Below are 9,781 nucleotides of genomic sequence, written 5' to 3'. Positions count from 1 at the left end.
TGTGAACGTAGACGATCCCTCATAATTTCATGAGCGGATAGGAGGATAAACTCCTAACAAAACTCCCAACATTCCCGAATTTTGTAGGACATTCCTGGTTGTGAATCTCTGTACCTCCAATGGCGCTCCCTTCTCACGCCCCCAGGCTGCCGTGAGACCTCCCATAGTACATCAGACCTGACTAATGGCATACACAGGTATCTCAAGTGCTTGTCCTGATTCTGTCTCTATGTTGCAGTGATCCCACCTGCAGTGAAATATTTACAGTAAACACATAGTTAAAACCGTTATTAAAATGGAATATTACATAAATATGTTTTTACACGTTTTCATCTATTCAACTGCAAAGGGTTCCATTGCACTTTATATATATATAATGTATGTTTCTATATGTGTACATATGTTGATATGTGTATATGTCTGTAAATACATATATGCACATAAAAATACATATGTACATATATATATATATATATATATATATATATATATATATATATACACACTAGTCCTAAAGCCCGTTCACACGGGCCATTTTTTGCAGTACAGCGGTCCCACCCCTTGCTCTCTCTCCCCCCCCCCTCTTTTGCTTTCTCTCTCCCACCTCTTTTTTGCGCTCACTCCCCCTCTCTTTTGCTCTCTCTCCCCTTCTCTTTTGCTCTCTTTCTCCCCCCTCTCTTTTGCTCTCTCTCCCCCTCTCTTTGCTCTCTTTCCACTCTCTTTTGCTCCCTCTCTCCCCCCTCTCTTTTGCTTTCTCTCCCCCTCTCTTTTGCTCTCTCTCCCCCCTCTCTTTTGCACTCTCTCTCCCCCCCTCTCTTTTGCACTCTCTCCCCCCTCTCTTTTGCTCTCTCTCTCTCCCCCCTCTCTTTTGCGCTCTCTCTCCCCACTCTCTCTCCCCCCCTCTCTTTTGCTCTCTCGCTCCCTCTCTATTTCTATCTCTCTCCCCCTCTCTTTTGCTCTCTCTCCCCACTCTCTTTTGGTCTCTCGTCCCCCCTCTCTTTTGCTCTCTCTCCCCCTCTTTTTCTCTCTCTGTCTCCCCCTTTCTTTTGCGCTCTCTCTCTCCCCCCACTCTTTTGCTCTCTCTCCCCCCTCTCTTTTGCTCTCTACCCCCTCTCTTTTGCTCTCTCTCCCCCTCTCTTTTTCTTCCCCCCCTCTCTTTTGCTCTCTCTCCCCCCCTCTCTTTTACTCTCTCTCCCCCATCTCTTTTGCGCTCACTCCCCCTCTCTTTTGCGCTCTCTCTCGCTCCACCTCTCTTTTGCTCTCTCTCCCCTTCTCTTTTGCTCTCTCTCTCTCCCCCCTCTCTTTTGCGCTCTCTCTCCCCACTCTCTCTCCCACCCTCTCTTTTGCTCTCTTGCTCCCTCTCTATTTCTATCTCTCTCCCCCTCTCTTTTGCTCTCTCTCCCCACTCTCTTTTGCTCTCTCGTCCCCCCTCTCTTTTGCTCTCTCTCCCCCTCTTTTTCTCTCTCTGTCTCCCCCTCTCTTTTGCTCTCTCTCTCCCCCCTCTCTTTTGCGCTCTCTCTCTCCCCCCACTCTTATGCTCTCTCTCCCCCCTGTCTTTTGCTCTCTACCCCCTCTCTTTTGCTCTCTCTCCCCCTTTCTTTTTCTCCCCCCCTCTCTTTTGCTCTCTCTCCCCCCCTCTCTTTTACTCTCTCTCCCCCATCTCTTTTGCGCTCACTCCCCCTCTCTTTTGCGCTCTCTCTCGCTCCACCTCTCTTTTGCTCTCTCTCCCCTTCTCTTTTGCTCTCTTTCTCCCCCCTCTCTTTTGCTCTCTCTCATCCCTCTCTTTGCTTTCTCTCTTTTGCTCCCTCTCTCCGCCCTCTCTTTTGCTCTCTCTCCCCCCTCTCTTTTGCGCTCTCTCTCCCCCCTCTCTTTTGCACTCTCTCCCCCCTCTCTTTTGCTCTCTCTCCCCCCTCTATTTTGCGCTCTCTCCCCTTCTCTTTTGCGCTCTCTCTCTCCCCCTCTCTTTTGCTCTCTCCCCTCCTCTCTTTTTCTCTCTCTCCCCACTCTCCTTTGCTCTCTCATCCCCCCTCTCTTTTGCTCTCTCTCCCCCTCTTTTTCTCTCTCTGTCCCTCTCTTTTGCTCTCTCTCTCCCCCCTCTCTTTTGCGCTCTCTCTCTCTCCCCCTCTCTTTTGCTCTCTCTCCCACTCTCTTTTTCTCTCTCTCCCCTCTCTTTTGCTCTCTCTCCCCCCTCTCCCTTTCTTTCTCCCCCTCTTTTGCTCTCTTCCCCCCCTCTCTTTTTCTCTCTCCCCCCTCTTTTGCTCTCTCTCCCCCTCTCTTTTGTTCTTTCCCGTCTCTTTTGCTCTTTCCCATCTTTTTTGCTCTTTCTCTCTCCCCCTCTCTTTTGCTCTCCCTCTCTCTCTCCCCCCTCTCTTTTACTCTCTCTCCCCCCTCTCTTTTGCGCTCACTCCCCCTCTCTTTTGCTCTCTCTCCCCTTCTCTTTTGCTCTCTTTCTTCCCCCTCTCTTTTGCTCTTTCTCTCCCCCCTCTCTTTGCACTCTCTCCTCTCTCTTTTGCTCCCTCTCTCTCTCCTCTCTATTGCTTTTTCTCCCCCCTCTCTTTTGCTCTCTCTCCCCCTCTCTTTTGCTCTCTCTCCCCTCTCTTTTACTCTCTCTCCCCCTCTCTTTTGCACTAAACTCCCCCTCTCTTTTGCACTCTCTCTCGCTCCACCTCTCTTTTGCTCTCTCTCCCCTTCTCTTTTGCTCTCTTTCTCCCCCCTCTCTTTTGCTCTCTCTTGCCCCTCTCTTTTTCTCTCTACCCCCTCTCTTTTGCTCTCTCTCCCCCTCTCCCTTTCTTTCTCCCCCTCTTTTGCTCTCTCTCCCCCCTCTCTTTTTCTCTCTCCCCCTTTTTTGCTCTCTCTCCCCCTCTCTTATGTTCTTTCCCCTCTCTTTTGCTCTTTCCCATCTTTTTTGCTCTTTCTCTCTCCCACATTCTTTTGCTCCCCCTCTCTCTCTCCCCCCTCTCTTTTACTCTCTCTCCCCCCTCTCTTTTGTGCTCACTCCCCCTCTCTTTTGCGCTCTCTCTCGCTCCACCTCTCTTTTGCTCTCTCTCCCCTTCTCTTTTTGCTCTCTTTCTCCCCCCTCTCTTTTGCTCTTTCTATCCCCCCTCTCTTTGTTCTTTCTCCTCTCTCTCTTTTGCTCCCTCTCTCTCCCCTATCTATTGCTTTTTATCCCCCCTCTCTTTTGCTCTCTCTCCCCCTCTCTTTTGCTCTCTCTCCCCCCTCTCTATACTCTCTCTCCCCCTCTCTTTTGCACTCACTCCCCCTCTCTTTTGCACTCTCTCTCGCTCCACCTCTCTTTTGCTCTCTCTCCCCTTCTCTTTTGCTCTCTTTCTCCCCCCTCTCTTTTGCTCTTTCTATCCCCCCTCTATTTGCTCTCTCTCCTCTCTCTTTTGCTCCCTCTCTCTCCCCTCTTTTGCTTTCTCTCCCCCTCTCTTTTGCTCTCTCTCTCCCCTCTCTTTAGCGCTCTCTCTCACCCCTCTCTTTTGCGCTCTCTCCCCCCTCTCTTGTTTCTCTCTCTCTCTCTCCCCCCTCTCTTTTGAACTCTCTCTCCCCCCTCTATTTTGCGTGCTCTCCCCTTCTCTTTTGCACACTCTCTCTCCCCCCCTCTCTCTCCCCCCTCCCTTTTGCTCTCTCCCCCTCTCTTTTGCTCTCTCTTCCCACTCTCTTTTGCTCTCTCGTCCCCCCTCTCTTTTGCTCTCTCTCCCCCTCTTTTTCTCTCTCATTCTCCCCCTCTATTTTGCTCTCTCTCTCCCCCCTCTCTTTTGCGCTCTCTCTCTCCCCCCTCTCTTTTGCTCTCTCTCCCCCTCTCTTTTTCTCTCTACCCCCTCTCCTTTGCTCTCTCTCCCCCTCTCCCTTTATTTCTCCCCCTCTCTTTTGCTCTCTCTCCCCCTCTCTTTTACTCTCTCTCCCCCCTCTCTTTTACTCTCTCTCCCCCCTCTCTTTTACTCTCTCCCCCCCTCTCTTTTACTCTCTCTCCCCCCTCTCTTTCTCTCTCTCCCCCCTCTTTTGCTCTATCTCCCCTTCTCTTTTGTTCTTTCCCCTCTCTTTTGCTCTTTCCCATCTTTTTTGCTCTTTCTCTCTCCCCCTCTCTTTTGCGCTCCCTCTATCTCCCCCTCTCTCTCTCTCCTCTCCCTCTCTTTCCCCCCTCGCTCTCTCTCCCCTCCCCTCTCTCTCTCTCCCCTCCCCGCTCTCTCTCTCCCCCTATCTTTTGGGCTCTCTCCCCCCTCTCTTTTGCGCTCTCTCCCCCTCTCTTTTGCGCTCTCTCCCCCCTCTCTTTTACACTCTCTCTCTCCCCCTCTTTTGCTCTCTCCCCCCTCTCTTTTGCTCTCTCTCCCCCTCTCTTTTACTCTCTCTCTATATCTCTCTCTCCCCCCTCTATTTTTCTCGCTCCCCCTCTCTTTTGCTCTCTCTCTTTTGCTCTCCCCCTCCCTCTTTTTTGCTCTTTCCCCTCTTGTTTGCTCTTTCCCCTCTTTTTTCTCTCTTCCCTCTCTTTTGCTCTTTCCCATCTCTTTTGCTCTCAGTCTCTCCCCCTCTCTTTCTCTCTTCTGATCTGTCTCGCACGTGCGCCTGGTCCTGTCCATGCCACGCCAGCTCATGACCACCATTGTCACGCCACAGACAGCAGATCAAGTAGACTCTAAGGCCAGGTGTGTTTGTCCGCACGCTGTCTCTACTGGGCATGAGAGCTTCAGACAAACACACATACGGCTAGATTTAGAGTTTGGCGTTAGCCGTCAAAACCAGCGTTAGAGGCTCCTAACGCTGGTTTTGGGCTACCGCTGGTATTTAGAGTCGTGTAGGCAAGGGTCTAACGCTCACTTTCCAGCCGCGACTTTTCCATACCGCAGATCCCCCTACGCCACTTGCGTATCCTATCTTTTCAATGGGATCTTTCTAACGCCGGTATTTAGAGTCCTGGCTGAAGTGAGCGGTAGAACTCTACCGACAAAACTCCAGCCGCAGAAAAAAGTCAGGAGTTAAGAGCTTTATGGGCTAACGCCGGTTCATAAAACTCTTAACTACTGTGCTCTAAAGTACACTAACACCCATAAACTACCTATGTACCCCTAAACCGAGGCCCCCCACATCGCCGCCACTCTAATTATGTTTGTAATTAATTTTTTTATTTTTTGTATGTTAGTTAGTTTATTTAATTGTATTTATTTGTAGGTATTTTATTTAATTAATTTATTGATAGTGTAGTGTTAGATTTAATTGTAGATAATTGTAGGTATTTTATTTAATACATTTATTGATAGTGTAGTGTTAGGTTTAATTGTAACTTAGGTTAGGATTTATTTTACAGGTAATTTTGTAATTATTTTAACTAGGTAGCTATTAAATAGTTCTTAACTATTTAATAGCTATTGTACCTGGTTAAAATAATTACAAAGTTGCTTGTAAAATAAATATTATTCCTAAAATAGTTACAATATAATTATAATTTATATTGTAGCTATATTAGGGTTTATTTTACAGGTAAGTATTTAGCTTTACATAGGAATAATTTATTTAATAAGAGTTAATTTAGTTAGATTTAAATTATATTTAACTTAGGGGGGTGTTAGTGTTAGGGTTAGACTTAGCTTTAGGGTTTAATACATTTATTAGAGTAGCGGTGAGGTCCAGTCGGCAGATTAGGGGTTAATACTTGAAGTTAGGTGTCAGCGATGTTAGTGAGGCGGATTAGGGGTTAATACATTTATTATAGTAGCGGTGAGGTCCGGTCGGCAGATTAGGGGTTAATTATTGTAGGTAGCTGGCTGCGACGTTGTGGGGGGCAGATTAGAGGTTAATAAATATAATATAGGGGTCGGCGGTGTTAGGGGCAGCAGATTAGGGGTATATAGGTATAATGTAGGTTGCGGCGGTGTACGGAGAGGCAGATTAGGGGTTAAAAAATATTCAGGGGTCAGCGATAGCGGGGGCGGCAGATTAGGGGTTAATAAGTGTAAGGTTAGGGGTGTTTAGACTCGGGGTACATGTTAGAGTGTTAGGTGCAGACATAGGCCTAGATTTAGAGTTCGGCGGTAGCCGTCAAAACCAGCGTTAGAGGCTCCTAACGCTGGTTTTGGGCGCCCGCTGGTATTTGGAGTCAGTGATTAAAGGGTCTAACGCTCACTTTTCAGCCGCGACTTTTCCATACCGCAGATCCCCCTACGCCATTTGCGTAGCCTATCTTTTCAATGGGATCTTCCTAACGCCGGTATTTAGAGTCGTTTCTGCAGTGAGCGTTAGAGCTCTAACGACAAGATTCCAGCCGCCTGAAAATAGCAGGAGTTAAGAGCTTTCTGGCTAACGCCGGTTTATAAAGCTCTTAACTACTGTACCCTAAAGTACACTAACACCCATAAACTACCTATGTACCCCTAAACCGAGCTCCCCCCACATCGCCGCCACTCGATTAAAAATTCTATTGGCTGATCGGAACAGCCAATAGAATGCGAGCTCAATCTGATTGGCTGATTGGATCAGCCAATCGGATTGAACTTGATTCTGATTGGCTGATTCCATCAGCCAATCAGAAAATTCCTACCTTAATTCCGATTGGCTGATAGAATCCTATCAGCCAATCGGAATTCGAGGGACGCCATCTTGGATGACGTCCCTTAAAGGAACCGTCATTCGTCGGGAGACATCGGAAGAAGAGGATGGATCCGCGTCGCCTGCTTCAAGATGGACCCGCTCCGCACCGGATGGAAGAAGATCGAAGATGCCGCTTGGAGAAGATGTTTGCCGGTCCGGATGTCCTCTTCTTGCCGGATAGGAGGAAGACTTTGGACCCTCTTCTGGACTTCTTCAATGGATGTCTAGCCCCCGCTTGGGTTGGATGAAGATATCGGAGCCAGGACGGATCGGTGAACCTGGTATGGTGAAGACAAGGTAGGAAGATCTTCATGGGCTTAGTGTTAGGTTTATTTAAGGGGGGTTTGGGTTAGATTAGGGGTATGTGGGTGGTGGGTTGTAATGTTGGGGGGGGTATTGTATGTTTTCTTTTACAGGCAAAAGAGCTGAACTTCTTGGGGCATGCCCCGCAAAGGGCCCTGTTCAGGGCTGGTAAGGTAAAAGAGCTTGTAACTTTTCTAATTTAGAATAGGGTAGGGAATTTTTTATTTTGGGGGGCTTTGTTATTTTATTAGGGGGCTTAGAGTAGGTGTAATTAGTTTAAAATTGTTGTAATATATTTCTTATGTTTGTAAATATTTTTTTATTTTCTGTAACTTAGTTCTTTTTTATTTTTTGTACTTTAGCTAGTTTATTTAATTGTATTTATTTGTAGCAATTGTGTTTATTTAATTTATTGATAGTGTAGTGTTAGGTTAATTGTAGGTAATTGTAGGTAGTTTATTTAATTATTTTATTGATAGGGTAGTGTTAGGTTTAATTATATCTTAGGTTAGGATTTATTTTACAGGTAATTTTGTAATTATTTTAACTAGGTAGCTATTAAATAGTTCTTAACTATTTAATAGCTATTGTACCTAGTTAAAATAAATACCAAGTTGCCTGTAAAATAAATATTAATCCTAAAATAGCTAAAATATAATTATAATTTATATTGTAGCTATATTAGGGTTTATTTTACAGGTAAGTATTTAGCTTTAAATAGGAATAATTTATTTAATAAGAGTTAATTTATTTCGTTATATGTAAATTATATTTAAGTTAGGGGGGTGTTAGTGTTAGGGTTAGACTTAGCTTTAGGGGTTAATACATTTATTAGAATAGCGGTGAGCTCCGATCGGAAGATTAGGGGTTAATAATTGAAGGTAGGTGTCGGCGATGTTAGGGAGGGCAGATTAGGGGTTAATACCATTTATGATAGGGTTAGTGAGGCGGATTAGGGGTTAATAACTTTATTATTGTAGCGCTCAGGTCCGCTCGGCAGATTAGGGGTTAATAAGTGTAGGTAGGTGTCGGCGACGTTGTGGGGGGCAGATTAGGGGTTAATAAATATAACATAGGGGTCGGCGATGTTAGGGCAGCAGATTAGGGGTACATAGGGATAACGTAGGTTGCGGCGGTTTACGGAGCGGAAGATTAGGGGTTAAAAGTGTAATGCAGGGGTCAGCGATAGCGGGGGCGGCAGATTAGGGGTTAATAAGTGTAAGGTTAGGGGTGTTTAGACTCGGGGTACATGTTAGAGTGTTAGGTGCAGACGTAGGAAGTGTTTTCCCATAGGAAACAATGGGGCTGCGTTAGGAGCTGAACGCTGCTTTTTTGCAGGTGTTAGGTTTTTTTTCAGCTCAAACAGCCCCATTGTTTCCTATGGGAGAATCGTGCACGAGCACGTTTTTGATGCCGGCCGCGTCCGTAAGCAACTCTGGTATCGAGAGTTGCATTTGCGGTAAAAATGCCCTACGCTCCTTTTTTGGAGCCTAACGCAGCATTTGTTTTAACTCTCAATACCAGAGTTAAATTTATGGTGCGGCCAGAAAAAAGCCCGCGGAGCGTTAACAGCCCTTTTACCGCCGAACTCTAAATCTAGGCCTTAGAAAGTGTTTCCTCATAGGAAACAATGGGGCTGCGTTAGGAGCTGAACGCTGCTTTTTTGCAGGTGTTAGGTTTTTTTTAGCTCAAACTCATTACACAGTACAGTTACAGTTACAGAAAAAAAGCCAGCGTTAGCTACGCGGGTCGTTACCGACAAAACTCTAAATCTAGCCGATAGCCTTTTATATTATAGGATATACACACATATTCATCTTTAGACACATACTGTATATGTATGAATCTCAATGTTTAAGCCCTTTACCTGACGTTTTTTTTTTTCTAACACCTAAGATCTTATATGTTTGAGCCCTAATAACTATTGCACACATTTTTGTAATAATGTATATTTATTAGACAGTGTTATTATGTGTGTAACTGTACTGTGTAATGTATATTTATTAGACAGTGTTATTATGTGTGTAACTGTGCTATGTAATGTATATTTATTAGACAGTGTTATGTGTGTAACTTTACTTTGTAATGTATATTTATTAGACTGTGTTATTATGAGTGTAACTGTACTGTGTGATGTATATTTATTAGACAGTGTTATTATGTATGTAACTGTACTGTGTAATGTATATTTATTAGACAGTGTTATTATGTGTGTAACTGTACTGTGTAATGTATTTTTATTAGACAGTGTTATTATAAGTGTAACTTTACTGTGTAATGTATATTTATTAGACTGTGTTATTATGAGTGTAACTGTACTGTGGGATGTATATTTATTAGACAGTGTTATTATGTGTGTAACTTTACTGTGTAATGTATATTTATTACACAGTGTTATTATGTGTGTAACTATACTGTGTAATGCATATTTATTAGATAGTGTTACTATGTGTGTAACTGTACTGTGTAATGTATCTTTATTAGATGGTGTTATTATGTGTGTAACTGTACTGTGTAATGTATATTTATTAGATAGTGTTATTATGTGTGTAACTGTACTGTGTAATGTATATGTATTAGATAGTGTTATTATGTGTGTAACTGTACTGTGTAATGTATTTTTATTACACAGTGTTATTATGTGTGTAACTGTACTGTGTAATGTATATTTATTAGATAGTGTTATTATGTGTGTAACTGTACTGTGTAATGTATATTTATTAGATAGTGTTATTATGTGTGTAACTGTACTGTGTAATGTATATTTATTAGATAGTGTTATTATGTGTGTAACTGTACTGTGTAATGTATTTTTATTACACAGTGTTATTATGTGTGTAACTGTACTGTGTAATGTATATTTATTAGATAGCGTTATTATGTGTGTAACTGTACT

Source organism: Bombina bombina, chromosome 7 (assembly GCF_027579735.1).
Source record: "Bombina bombina isolate aBomBom1 chromosome 7, aBomBom1.pri, whole genome shotgun sequence".
NCBI classification, from domain to species: domain Eukaryota; kingdom Metazoa; phylum Chordata; class Amphibia; order Anura; family Bombinatoridae; genus Bombina; species Bombina bombina.
This window is presented reverse-complemented; position numbering follows the sequence as displayed.